At 31.5% G+C, this 11,239-nt stretch overlaps 1 protein-coding gene across 1 annotated transcript in view; it reads right to left on the bottom strand.

Moving 5' to 3' along the window:
- The window catches only part of LOC144848509 (1-aminocyclopropane-1-carboxylate synthase-like protein 1), a 60,071-nt gene that overhangs the window by 8,845 nt on the left and 39,987 nt on the right, over positions 1–11,239 (bottom strand). The gene's annotated exons all lie outside the window — the stretch shown is intronic.

Here is an 11,239-nt window from a genome sequence, read left to right on the forward strand (position 1 = left end):
TACACAAAATAAGTATTTTAAAAAATAATGAAAATAAGATATACTATGTATATCATATTGCGTATACAGTACTTTTCACCATAAAGTTTAAAAAAAAAAGGTTTCGCCCAGGCTCGAACCGGGGACCTTCTGCGTGTTAAGGAAACGTGATAACCACTACGCCAAGAAGCCGCATATAACTACATAACGCTGTGGTGTGTGTCACACATTGTGGCTTCTTAATTAAACAAATTAATTAAGAAAAAAGCATGAATGTGCGATACTCGGGATACAGCAAATGAAGCTGTAATGACGTCATAAGACATGATGTGACGTCACATACACATCAATAACCTCTACCAAATACGGCTATACGGTACCATCTTTGAGACGTGATATGGCTGCATCCAGTTTGAAATTTAAAAATCCAGCTCTAAAGCTTTGAGGACATGTCCCTGTAGTATATTCATGCCAAATCCCAGCTCCATACTACAACGAATAAGGGAGGAGTAGTACTTTATAAATCGCACTTTTTACTCAATAGTGTCCAGATGGAGGAGGAGGAGGAGAAAATGAGTCCTAGACTCGGGTACCCCGAGTGAAAAGAGTAAAAATGTATTGATAATCACAACTTATTACGTTTGTAGTCATAAAGCAGAATAAGGGAAATTATCGAACGGTACTGTTACAAAATAATGAACAATAAACAACAACAGACAATAACAACTTTCATTCATTGTAATAAATACATTGTTACAACTTTCATATTATTAATGTATACAATATATCATGTAATTAGTATTGGCAAAAAATCACATCTTAAAGAAACGACAACAACTAACATTCATCTGCCGAAACCAATTCATTATAGGCTTCACATGATATGCAAATTTACACGAATCGCCAGTCAAACAGATTGATTGAATTTATTTGATGCTCAACATTAAAATTACATACAGACAAAAGACAAAATAACGAGCATCAGGAACACCCATTAGGCCGGAAAAAACCAGCCAATTTCCAATGGGGTCCAAATTGCACAGTATCCATGCAATGTGACATAGTGCGCCACCAATAATGCTTGTAAAAAGATATTTTGGAAAACTTCCCGATTTATCACACAATATTAGAAATGCACGTGTTATATTATCTTCCTGCATCACAACTTACATTATTATTCATTATCCTTTTGAATTAAACATGTTTTCTGTTAATACGTTATACTGAAGGTTTGAAGTCCTGCTAACAGCCATGAGCATTGGTTGAGGTTTTGATAGCACAGGTGGTTTTTTCATTTATTTCAATATAGGGAAGAATATTCAATCGCAATAATAACATATAACATATAAAACCATATACATGACATATTCACAGAAAGCCAAGTAAAGTAGAAGTAAGAATATAGATAAAAATAAAGTATTTGATCAATCACAAGCGATGGATTATTTGAACTCTAGTTAGTCGGTCGGTAATAGAAGGCCTATCTTTATAACATTTATATTTAAGACATTTTAAAATTTAATATCTAAAGCTTATATAAAACAAACACAAATTTAAACAAAAATAAAATAATCTTTGGATAAATTTGGGATTTATAAAATGGGTTTAAGATGGAGACTTTCAATCTTAAAACAAAAATAATTGTTGTTTTGTCACTGTTCCTCATTAATACGTACATCGGCTAGTTATATTATAATCTAGCTAACCACATTGTATCACTGATCAAAGAGGAGGGCTAACTAAACTATATATAAAAGCACTTTTAAATAAAAGCAGTTTTCACTCTGGCATCATTTATTTTATTATAAGACCATGGGATGGTGGAGGCATTTTTTATGCCATGGCACTAGATTATTTCCTAATTCCAACATTTGAAATGAATACAAACAGTAACACAGTAACCACACAACAAGTATTTATTTTAAAGGGTAAATATTAAATAAATTAATAGTCCTCCTACAGACTAGAGAATAGTGCATAATTCAGTTTTATCTGCTATATACTGACTGTACATAAAGAAACAAGTCTCCTTTGGAAATAATTGTCTTGATTTTTGTTATCTTTCAGACTGATTCTCGGAGAAGAATGCCAAAGTAGAAGCGAGTTGCTTGAACAACAAATAAAAAATAAATAAAATGGCGGATGGCGTTTTTTTTTCCAGGATGAACGTGGGCAGAAATCATGAATAATTCATTACCTTAATTATTTTCTATTATAAAGAATTGCAAGATAGCTGATCTACTTCCTAAATATACTAAACCTAACCCTCTAAATAATCTCTCTCAACTATTAAAAAAAAACATGTTCTTGAAAGACCTCGAACCGAGGGCTCCAGTGTAATAGGTTAACACCTTTACCACTAGACCAAACAAATTTCGGTTGGACGCTGTTTACAAAAATGATTTAATATCTCTGCATACTCTCTCTGCTGAAAGTAGACAATACGCGCATGCGCGACAGTAGTTGGGGGTTAAGCCACGCCCATTTATGTAAATTACCCACGTTCGTCCTGGAAAAAAAAATTACGCAACCGGATGTAGTTTACTTTTGATTACAGGAAAAAAAAAATATCAATCTTGCGCAATGCATGTTGGGATTTAAATTATTAGAATCGACTTATTTTTCACGTTTAAAGACAAAAATTGTTATCTCAATAGGACCATCTAGTATTTATTTTTATCTTAATTGTAGTTAAATTAGATCTAAAAAAACGTAGAGAATGGGACTTTAATACCTGGATCCATAATACCAAATTCATGTATTAATGTCGTGGTTCCAAACAAATAAAGGAGAATACACTTTGATTCTTTCCTTCTATCCGATTTATTAGTTTCCTATTGTACTCCTGCATCAAATTTTTATACAAATCATTTCAAGTACAAGAATTCAAGCCCTCAAGTTATACAACACCAAACGTATGACACAGCATCAACTCGTGATAGCTGACTATTATACCTCAGAATAAAATAAGAACATAGCAAGATCTTAAAACACAACGAACAAAAGAACTCGCACAGCCTTATATCAGAACTATAACATAGCGAGGGCCTGAAACTCACAAACAAAAGAACCCCGCTCCGCTTACGCACGGCCTATATCACACAGTGTCACCTGTATTCCAATTACAGAATGACTACGCAGCGCCCTCAATACTCAATTAAATTCCAAATCCTTACATTAACTTCAACAAGGACAATAGGGCAAAGCTGTATTAAAAAGAGTAAAAATGCATTGATAATCACAACTTATTACGTTTGTAGTCATAAAGCAGAATAAGGGAAATTATCGAACGGTACTGTTACAAAATAATGAACAATAAACAACAACAGACAATAACAACTTTCATTCGTTGTAATAAATACATTGTTACAACTTTCATATTATTAACATATACAATATATCATGTAATTAGTATTGACAAAAAATCACATCTTAAAGAAACGACAACAACTAACATTCATCTGCCGAAACCAATTCATTATAGGCTTCACATGATATGCAAATTTACACGAATCGCCAGTCAAACAGATTGATTGATTGATTGAATTTATTTGATGCTCCGCATTAAAATTACATACAGACAAAAGACAAAATAACGAGCATCAAGGTCCAAATTGCACAGTATCCATGCAATGTGACATAGTGCGCCACCAATAATGCTTGTAAAAAGATATTTTGGAAAACTTCCCGATTTATCACACAATATTAGAAATGCATGTATTATATTATCTTCCTGCATCACAACTTACATTATTAATCATTATCCTTTTGAATTAAACATGTTTTGTTTTCTGTTAATACTTTATACTGAAGGTTTGAAGTCCTGCTAACAACCATGAGCATTGGTTGAGGTTTTGATAGCACAGGCGGTTTTTTCATTTATTTCAATATAGGGAAGAATATTCAATCGCAATAATAACATATAACATATAAAACCATATACATGACATATTCACAGAAAGCCAAGTAAAGTAGAAGTAAGAATATAGATAAAAATAAAGTATTTGACCAATCACAAGCGATGCATTATTTGAACTCTAGTTAGTCGATCGGTAATAGTAGGCCTATCCATAACATTTATATTTAAGACATTTTAAAATTTAATATCTAAAGCTTATATAAAACAAACACAAATTTAAACAAAAATAAAATAATCTTTGGATAAATTTGGGATTTATAAAATGGGTTTAAGATGGAGACTTTCAAACGTAAAACAAAAATAATTGTTGTTTTGTAACTGTTAAGCCCTCGATCACTGTTCCTCATTAATACGTACATCGGCTAGTTATATTATAATCTAGCTAACCACATTGTATCACTGATCAAAGAGGAGGGCTAACTAAACTATATATAAAAGCACTTTTAAATAAAAGCAGTTTTCACTCTGGCATCATTTATTTTATTATAAGACCATGGGATGGTGGAGGCATTTTTTATGCCATGGCAGATTATTTCCTAATTCCAACATTTGAAATGAATACAAACAGTAACACAGTAACCACACAACAAGTATTTATTTTAAAGGGTAAATATATTAAATAAATTAATAGTCTACAGACTAGAGAATAGTGCATAATTCAGTTTTATCTGCTATATACTGACTGCACATAAAGAAACAAGTCTCCTTTGCAAATAATTGTCTTGATTTTTGTTATCTTTCAGACTGATTCTCGGAGAAGAATGCCAAAGTAGAAGCGAGTTGCTTGAACAACAAATAAAAAATAAATAAAAGTTTGAATAGATGTACTAAACAATTAATTAAACACGGTAGGGTATGTGGGACATAAGACCTTAGCGAGGTAACGTCCTTACCCCATTAGATGATAAATGAAGCATCTTATTAATATATCAAAACAATTAAAGTAAAAAGGGGTTGTACTTTTTTCCCGAATATTGTGTTGAATTGCCTTTTATTTTAGGTCCTAGTTTAACATCATAACATACTGTACAGTAGTCTGATGAGAGTTTTAACTTGTTTTGTTGCAACCCTGAATTCCTATTACAATACTGTAGCGTAATGCTATGTAGCATTTTCCTTTGCTCACTAGTTTGCATAGTATTAGTGTAGCATTCACCCACTAGCATTCGAATGCTAGTGTAGCATTCACCCACTAGCATTTGAATGCTAGTGTAGCATTCACCTACTAGTATTCGAATGCTAGTGTAGCATTCACCCACTAGCATTCGAATGCTAGTGTAGCATTCACCCACTAGCATTCAAATGCTAGTGTAGCATTCACCCACTAGCATTCGAATGCTAGTGCTACCATTCGCATGCTTAAGGTCATTTAAATAATTCGGCTCCCTGGAAGGCTTAGCGAAGGCTTAGCGAATGCTAAGAAGCATTCGAAGGCTAAATTCAATCATTGAATACTTATATACCACTAGTATTCGAATGCTAAGTATAGCCCTTCGAATGCCAATAATAGCATTCCAGGAGTAGCATTCGAATGCTTTGTGAATGGTAAGCGAAGGCATTCAGCTTTGGTAAGGGTCACCCTAAACTGACATCATTATCGCACCTAAACTAGATCCAGTTCATCATTTACCAACGCTAGTTTAATCTTGTAAGAAATTCATAAAACATATTTCTACCAAAAACAAAAAAAAGAACACCCTAGTGCTATAACGTTGCTGATAAAACATTAGGATTACGTAATGGGAAAACCCCACCGCACTGTAAGCAATGCTTAAAATGAGGTCCAAATAAAACGAACATCCGATAGTAAGACAAAACAGAAGAAATACAATTTTTATGTATTATATTATGATGTTATACAATGCGTAACACTTAAAAGTGTGTATTAAGCAGAATCGCATAGTTAAATATTAACAGCAGAAAAAGAAATCATTTTTCAGAGAAAGTACACAGGTTGAACGTCACTATAAGTCTATAAGAGATTGAAAGGAAGTGATCAAAGATTCATCCAATCAAAGTTAAGACCCAACACCATACAACACATAAAGAGGACCAAGAATCCAAAATTAAGATCATCCACCGTCAAACGATTCATAAAGGGGACCAATATTCATTCAATCACATTTAAGATAATCCTTAACGCAATACAACCCCCAATGGTATAAGTCAACCAAACTTAGCTTTGCCATGTTGTAAGTTGATGGCGTTGAGGAGAAAAATGGAAAAAAAAACCAGTAGAGTACAAACAAATATAAAAAACATCGTAAAACTAATCAACATTAAGCAACAAGTCAGAAATGAAAAAAAAAAAAGAAAGAAGTAAACAGTTGTTTTTCTCATAAACGTTGTTTCCAGGAAGCAATCAGCCTGCTGTTAAAGGGGTGGGAATATATAACAAGAAAGTTCATAAAAACTAACAAAATAATAATTGAAAAGATATTTACAATTTAAACTAATAGTACACAAATCTGGGAGATTTCCCTAAAAAAGCTCATATTATCTAAAGCCTCTTTCACACCTATTCTGGTTTATTTATTTTCAGGTGTGAAAGACCCTTTAAGCATGAAAAAGACGAACAGCCTGAATTCAATATATCGATTTGAAGTTGTTATGTTATCAATTATGCATATAACATAATGGCTTTGATAATGATGTTGACATATTTCCATAAAAAATTAACAAGCTTCGACTTAAATTTTGATTTGATCTTTCCGGTAACTGTTGTGAGTTGTTTATTGGCTGACCTGGCAATGCTGTTCCACTTGAGTATTTTGAACTTCCTGTACAACCATTGCTTCTTCAAAGCCATTATGATATGTGCATAATTGATAATTCGTTTATTTCTAATACTACAATATTAGAAATAAACATATATTTATTAATCCTCCAACTTTATTATTATATTGAATTCGTCTTTCTTCTGTTAATACTTTTTAGTTTTTTTTAAGTTTTGAGGTTCATCCTACCAACCAGTTTTGTATTTTTTAGTCTTAATCACTTCTCTATTTAACCCAGAAAATGGGGTTTCTTTTAAATTATAAATATAAAATAAGTTCAAAATAAATAAAACGTTCAGTACAAAGTCATACAGTAATTGTTATTATTTTTTTTTGTTCCAATACTTTCAGATTCAATCTAGACACAGGAAAATCACCTTGCATTCAAAGTTTGTATACTCACTTCTGTTTATAAAAACTATAAAACATTACAAAAAATAACCAAACCCTTTTCCACAAAATTTGACAGCCATTCATAGAAAAACTTATTTAATATCAAATAATGACATTTTCAAGTTAGTTATCAAGATGGTATTGTAATGTTATTTGTGATGTTGTATTAATGATGCACAGTACGTTACTTGGGATAGATTCAACACTACCATCGTTTAAGCATGGTTACTACTAGGACGCAATCGGAAAGACGTAAGCACAACGCAAGAACTGTCGCTTGTCATTGGTCATCTCAGCTTACAGCCTTGCGTTGCGTCCTAGCTAGAACCAAACTTTATTATCAGTTATACTTCACACAGTTATTTACTCTCTAAGTTTGACAGTGTCTTTATTCAATATAAGGATGATATAAATAAAAGTATTAAAAGTATGAAATAAATAAATAAATTCATGCCAGCCCTAGTGAGCATACTATAGCCTATAACACAGTAATATGCAATGAATTAGTTTAAAAGGTATATAATATTTGAAAAGGTATATAACGTTTTAAAAGGTACGGTATATAACATTTAAAAAGGTATATAACATTTAAAAAGGTTTTACAACATGTATACCGTAAAACCTCGAAAAGAAGCCTACTACTACTACTATTATAAGAAAGCTCACAAAACTAATGAACCTGAAGATTGGGACAAAGCTAAACAACTGAGAAATCAAGTTAATAATTTAAATAGGAATTTAAAAAGAAAATATTGTACAAATACTATTAACGAAAATGCTAAAAATCCCAAGAAATTATGGAATACAATAAATAAATTAATACCTAAAACTAAACCCAGTATAAATAATGTATATAAAGATAATAATAAAAACTATACATCCAATGATAAGGACACAGCCAATGTTTTCAATGATCATTTTACTTCAATTGGAAGTTCTTTAGCAAATCAATTTACTAACTCCAATAATACTAACTCCAATAATTATACTAGTAACACTTCAGAAAATTGTTTTGCAGATAACAAATTTGAATTTGATCTTCTTACCCCTGATTACATTTTTAACCAGTTATGTAAATTGTCAACTAATAAAGCTATGGGTGTTGATAACTTTGATTGTAAACTTCTTAAACTAGCTGCTCCGATAATTTGTGACTCACTCTCATATATTTGTAATCTTTCTATGTTCAGTTCTAGATTTCCAGATGAATGGAAACTAGCTAAGGTAACACCTGTATATAAAGATGGGGATATGTCAGACCCTTATAATTACCGCCCAATTTCTGTTTTACCCATACTTTCAAAACTCTTAGAACGTGCTGTGCATGATCAATTATATTTGTATTTAAGAACTAACAACCTTATAAATCCCTCCCAATCGGGCTTTAGAAAAGGTCACTCTACAGAAACTACTCTTTTAGATGTCATCTGCTGCTTTATTTCTTGACTTGAAGAAAGCATTTGATACAGTTAACCATGAAATATTACTTACCAAATTAAGGAATTATGGCTTAAATGATATTGCACTTCACTGGTTTAAATCATATTTAAGTGGACGATCTCAAGTTGTTTGTATAAATTCAACAAAATCTGACACCATGAATGTTAATATTGGTGTCCCACAAGGATCAATACTGGGACCTTTACTATTTATTTTATACGTAAATTCACTTCCTGAATTTTTATCATGTAAATGTGTGATGTATGCAGATGATACAACACTCTTATGTAGTTCATCTGACCCTTTAATACTTCAGAATCAACTCAATATCAATCTAAACAAAATTATAGAATGGTTTGACCATAATCAACTCACACTAAATCTTAATAAGACCAAGCTTATGGTTTTCAGCACAAATCAGAAAACGGCAACATTTAAGAATATAACTTTACTTCATAATAACAAAACTATTGAAAGAGTTGATTCTTTTAAGTATTTAGGTGTCATTTTTGATCCTCAACTAAATTGGAAGGAACATATAGACAAAATGTCTTGTAAAATAGCTAAACGTATCGGTGTGATTCGTCGTATTAAGATGTATCTTCCTATGTATACTTTAAAAATGTTAGCAAATGCTTTAATTATTCCATTATTTGATTATTGTTGCTGTGTTTGGTCTAATTGTAACATAAGTTTGTCAGATTCTCTTCAGGTTTTAATCAACAGATTAGGTAGAATATTGTTATCAGTAGACATGTATACCCCTATTAATGATATCTTAAGTACTCTTGGATGGAGTAGACTTACAGAAAAATGGAATGAAAATATTCTTATAGTGCTATTTAAATGTTTAAAAGAAATAGCTCCAAGATACTTAACAATATTATTTCAATTTACTGTAGATAACCATAATAAATGCACTCGCTCCCAAAGTAATAATGATTTATCTATTCCGTTATGGAATAACTCTCAGGGTAAAAGAACTTTTGTTTATAGATCAACTAAATTATGGAATTCTCTACCAAATAACATAAAATCAGAACTCCATAATATGTCTTTGGCAACTTTTAAATCTTCACTATAGAAATCATATATGTATTAACCTTTTTGCCTTAACAATTGTAAATAGTTTTATATCTGTTTTCTTTCTTTTTGTTTTTCTTTTATATTTTATTTTTGTTGTAAATATGTTTACTGAACCACTTTGGAAATCAGTACATTTGTATTGAAAGTGTATTTCAGTTTAAAGAAAGAACAAATAAATAAATAAATAAAGCCCATGAGCTTCTTCTTTTTTTAGTGCTCTTGGGTGGGCTTCTTTTCGAGATGGGCTTCTTTTCAAGATGGGCTTCTTTTCGAGAGTACTTTTGCAAACTGTAGAGAGGGCTTCTTTTCGAAATGAATGCTGTAAATTTTGTGAATTTCTACTACAATAATATGACTTTTGAGACATTTTTTCAACCATGAAATTATGTTTAATATACCAATTAAAAAACAATATAAAAAGCAAAAAAACAGTCCTATGATTCACCGTCAAATAAAACAAGAAAAATCTAGCAAGAAATGCAATCAAGGTATGTTCGTTGAATGGTGCAGATGTTGGACATGTTCCTGAATGTTTGGCTCAGATAATAGCGCCGTTGATGAAAGATAGGTAGTAGTGCAGCTTAAAGCCAAGATAACTGGAATGGAACAAACGGCCCCAGAAGGAAAATGGGTAATTGGTGGAGGTGTGGAAATTCCCTGCCGATTTTACATATTTGCCAACGAAGTAGACAAGAAAAAGATACAAGATGCGATCAAAGCACCATTTGGACAACAATAAACTGTAAAATAAATGTATGATAAACACGATCATACATATTAATTATTATCATCAGTCTGCATCTGAAGTATCTGGCATTAAATTATCCTATTACAGTAAATCTTAATCATGTGTTTGTATTGTTTATTTCTGTTCCTTTGACGTTCAGTTAATAAACCTACATTCTTAATACAGTATAGTAGTCTATCTCGAAAAGAAGCCCATACTATCTTGAAAAGAAGGCCAGGGGGCTTCATTTTGAGCTAGGCTTCTTTTCGAGAGTACTTTTGCAAACTGTAGAGGGGGGCTTCTTTTCGAGATGGGCTTCTTTTCGAGGTTTAAGCCCATGGGCTTCTTTTCGAGGTTTTACGGTATAACATTTTAAAAGGTATATAACATTTAAAAAGGTATATAACATTTAAAAAGGTATATAACATTTAAAAAGGTATATAACGTTTAAAAAAGGTATATAACATTTAAAAAGGTATATAACATTTAAAAAGGTAAATAACATATAAAAAATCCTTCCCTGGATAATAATTAAATGATCCATTTAGTAGATCTGAGTTTTTAATGAAACTAGACACACCCAGCCTTACTCTGCCTATATCTAATGAAACTAGAAAACACAAATCATGGATGAATTTGGTTGTACAGTATACATCATGACGTCATAGTCAGTAGTTCAGTTTATTATCCCATTTCAACAATCCTAGTTAACTAGTTCATGTGTTTTGTAAATCTTGTGCTTTATACGAATATCATATAATATCAATATAGTATGAAGTATTTAATTTTTAATTGTATTATTGCATCTGGTGATGTACTTCATTTAAATGTTTAATATCTAAAAGCAATATACAAAGTATATTGTTCATATGCTGAGCTGACTCGCAGAAGTAAAGTTTATTAAATTGATTACGAGTG

Source organism: Antedon bifida, chromosome 7 (genome assembly GCF_963402885.1).
Source record: "Antedon bifida chromosome 7, ecAntBifi1.1, whole genome shotgun sequence".
NCBI lineage: Eukaryota > Metazoa > Echinodermata > Crinoidea > Comatulida > Antedonidae > Antedon > Antedon bifida.